This window comes from Branchiostoma floridae, unplaced genomic scaffold (assembly GCF_000003815.2).
Source record: "Branchiostoma floridae strain S238N-H82 unplaced genomic scaffold, Bfl_VNyyK Sc7u5tJ_162, whole genome shotgun sequence".
NCBI lineage: Eukaryota > Metazoa > Chordata > Leptocardii > Amphioxiformes > Branchiostomatidae > Branchiostoma > Branchiostoma floridae.
The window spans coordinates 69,489-73,757 of NW_023365787.1; the positions used below are offsets into that span (position 1 = coordinate 69,489).

Genomic DNA, 4,269 nt, shown 5'->3' on the forward strand with positions numbered 1-4,269 from the left:
CAAAAAAAACACAGAACATTTTTTTTCTTTCTTTAAAACTAGAAAAATACATTTATTCCACTGCGAGAGCTGCCTTGACATAGCCCGTTAAAAAGAGAAGGTGTTTTTTTTCTGCGAGCGGCCATTTTAACAACTACGCCTCAGACGAGCCCCAGTCACACCCCCCTTTTGTATATACATATACTAGTAGATCTTTGCGCGCGCCCTGTCATTGTTACATTGTATGGCTTGGTCGATTCGCGACATGTCTTTAACACATTCACAAACCAGACTGTGGATTTCCTTAATTCTTACCTGACCCTCTTAAGCCGAAAATGCCTCACGTCCACAAAGACTCCCTCTTGAACAGATTCTCGAAGTGAATTTTACTGCAGGGGATTGGTGAGGCCCACCGCGCAGGCTCGCCCTTTACCCGAGATGGCAAGCGGCCAAAGTCAAAGTCCAACGAGTGACCTATTGCCATATGATCACGTCATTCATACCCCACCTAGCGACTTTCAGCAATTCAACAGTGGCAATATTTTTATACATTAAGGCCACAGCAAGTAAATTTTATGGATGACAGACTGCAAAAATAGTGAGATAGGGCGAAAAAAAAACAAGATGGGTAAAAAAAAACAAGATGGCTAAATTTTCAAAATAGACACCATAAATGTTGTAAGAAGAGTAAAAGTGACAAAATATGGTAGTACTGACGACAAATCATTCATTCCTGTATTAAAGAAGTGAACTAGTGTAGTAGACTGGTATCACTTACCAAGTTGGCAACTTCACTTATGACTTCCATAGTGGTGCCATTTTTCCAACTATCCTGCTGGTTTCCTTCTATAACTACAGTCATGGCTACCTCGCTAATGTCACTTCTACAAATACAATAATTAGGTTATGATACAACATACTTTCCCCTTTTGGTACTTTCTTGTCATGTTGACCATCTCCGAAGAAGAAAAAAATTCTTGTTTTTTTTTTTTTTTTTTGAGCGGGCGGATGTCATCCATAAAATTTACTTGTAAGTATCTTCTGTTAAGGATTTAGATTTAAAAATACTGCCGCACTCGAAGTGACATACCTGCTTGACTACACTATCGAATAATTTGCCCACGAAGATCTGTCCACGAGGTTTTGTAACGCTCCGAAACGGAGTTCAAGCGTTTTTTTTTCGGAAACCGGTTATAGAACTATGACCTATGGCGAGCGGAAGATGAACTCTGTCTCTCTCTCAGGGTCTGCTTCTAGCTCTTATCTTGTGCGTGCTGCGCCTTATATTACTTTAACTACTTCTCACACGATCTACACGATGACACGGACCAAACACCCCCCTTCCTGTTCTTTGTTCTCTTCCTGGTAAAAGAAATTATCCCTCAGGCAGATTTACATGTGGGTAGATGTCATTTACCTGTTAAGGGTCAGTTTGTTCTCTTCCTGGTAAAAGACATAAAGGTGATTGTATCATTCTCTTTGGAAGATTGTGCACGTGAGGAGGGAGCCATTTGTTATGGGCGGACAAAAACTCGCAGAAGGGTTACGAGATTTGGTCCGACCTCCTGAAAATTGCGGTATAGTTCCGTAACCACTTCTGAAACATGCTGAAACGCAATGTTAAGGCCCAAAAAGTGATCTCCGACTTGATAAAAGTGATTGTTATATCAAATGTCTATTATCCCGTATCTTTCAGTTCTGTGCCAAAAGTCAAGTATTTTTCCAAACTTGCAATGGGAAGGGGAGGGGAGGGGGGTCGATGTTAATATGTACCCTTTAACCTACTCATATGGCCAATGCTCAAAGTTGTGTTAATAAATAGAGTATATACACAATACAAGTCCATCGGCCTGCACACATGTACATTCCGATAGGTAATTCCTTTCACGGTTTGCCGGGTAGCTTGTAGGTAATAAAGGGTAGATATTGCACGACGTACCCGGGAACGCCATGCTTGAACGGCGTGGATAATTACAAACGTGAGGAGCGTAGTGATTTTAGAAACCTCCGCACGGTAGTACGTCCCATTCATAAATGTACGGCCCTAGCACTCATTGATAACATTTAACAGAACGCAAGGATGGTGTGACCGGGCGGATAACACTTAACACCTACTAAATTTGGATTTAAGAAAGCTGTATATTTTTCATTTTCTTTCATTTCTGATAAATTTGTTGTGTCATTTGATTGTGTCATTTCATTAGTTGTTTAGTTAGTTCATTGTTCTTCTTTACTTCCTTTTTATTTATAATTTTATTTGATTCATTGATTAATTGAACTGTTAGAATTTGACAAAAAGAGACCTTTATATAAGCACACGCTTCAGGCCTCCTTTGCACTATCCTATTTCATTTATATTTCTTTGTCATGTATTTATTAACGTTATGTTTTTTCAATTGCAAATAAGCAAACAAACAACACGTATGGAGGAGATATACCAAATGATAAACTGACATCTATTTTCATCACCATCAATTCCGGCCGCTCAAATCTAGAAAAATGTTCGATGACACTGATGTTATCTCCTATTCATCTTTGTCTTATTGACTGATGTATTAAGTACTAAGGAAGTACTTAGTTGGAATTATCAATCAGTTCCAGATTTACAAATGTAAGGTTCGATGACATATTAGAGTGTCCCATATACAGTGATATACGCAATTCTTTCAACAGTGTTCCCATTGTAGACCCCCGATGTAAACAGTTAACCAAAGACAAACTATTTGTATACTGTATATAATGACAGCCAGAGACAACATTGTACAACAAAAACTCTGTGAGTTCGTATATACTTGTTTTAAAAAGAGGGAAGAGGCATGTAAACAGTAGTTTTCGTAATAGCATAGCTCTAGATATTTTTTATCCAATTGTTTGATTGTAGCACTACCTGTAATAGTGTAACCACTTACTTTACCCAAGGAGGTCTATTAAAAAATTATTACGCTTGCCCTGCAAAAGAGACTTTTTTCAACGATAGTAGTGGGCTTGGGTGTGCCAAATAAGTATTTGTTGTTGCTGTTTGCGATCGATTTTTGCTGTTCGTGATGCATGAATTTTGTACTCTGAGGGCTCCGTGGATGTTCATGGCAATGATGGGAAGCAAGATGATATTTCCGAGGAAATTTATTTTGTCGGTATAGAGGGAATTTTTGCCTCACGATGAACGCATTTTTTTTTACACAGATGGCTTGATATCTTAATTTGACAGACTTGAAAATAAAGTTGCATAGCGTTTCTCAAGCTTCTTACAAATAGCTCCGTGTGTCCTGGGCTATGAAAGCCGACCCAGCGTTCTTCTACACCGCGTGACTTGTTGTTACACACATTTCTGTGGCCCGTGGGGAACTATGCTCGCACTTGCCTCCGGCGAAGTATCGTCACTATTGATATCTGTTTCCTTAGTAAAAGTAGCGCTGTATTTAATGAGAATCATCCTCAAAATCGCTGAAATCCCGGCCCCAAATCGATGTTCCTGGACGAGTGATGTTGAAACTGACTCGTAAACAAAGGCCCACGCTAGCCTGGCGAGATGCAGATTGGGGTAATTAGCACTTCGATGTGATTCACACTCGCGGCAAAGATTGGAACAATAGGAACGCTCTCCTCTCTTTCTTTAACCTCCTTGCTTTACCGTAACTTTACTCTAAGACTAGAGGAAGGCGAAGACATATCGACTAGATTCTGGTCCTAGTGAAGTACATTTATTGAAGCACATTAAACAACTATCAGGTAACAACAATAACAATCAGTGCACTAAGGAATCCCTAACCACGACACGAGCCGTTGTGACAATATTACATAAGGTAGGACATTGCGTTGTGTTTTACTATACTGTACAATACTATACTCACAGTTACAGGCACGGATTAGGCTTCAATGCGGCTCGGCGGGTATTCCAGTTACAACAGTGCACGTGCTCCTCTGTACAGACTGTTCTCTTACATGGACTGAACTCCTAACTCTAGTTTGCTGTTCTATTTATCCTATCCTCATTAGTCGGCATTATTCTTTTGATATTTATAAACCAGTCCTGTTACTTTTAACATACAAGTAGAAGGTTGTGTTGGCCAGACAATCCTATTGTCTTGCAGAACAGAACTGGCAGACAGGGAATTAACACAGAGACCAGAGACTACACATCAAAGACTGCTAAAGGCATACATAATGTAAAAGGTGTGAACGCAAAGACAAACATCACTGTTGCTATGGGCTGTAAGTAATAGATAGATCATGGGAGTGGCCTGACTATGTGGATTTGGTACTGCTCCGCCCACCCGAGGAGTTTGTTGG

General features: G+C 39.9%; 1 protein-coding gene across 2 annotated transcripts in view; it reads right to left on the bottom strand.

Moving 5' to 3' along the window:
• Positions 1-4,105, bottom strand: part of LOC118408498 (urease accessory protein D-like) — a 14,957-nt gene extending 10,852 nt beyond the window's left edge. The window contains exon 1 of one of the 2 annotated variants that reach the window (XM_035809312.1): positions 3,831-4,105. The gene's annotated coding sequence lies outside the window, so the exon portion shown is untranslated. Of the gene's footprint in view, positions 1-294; positions 445-3,830 lie in introns of those variants that run through there. The other variant, XM_035809313.1, reaches the window with a different exon arrangement.
• Positions 4,106-4,269: the final 164 nt, after the last annotated feature.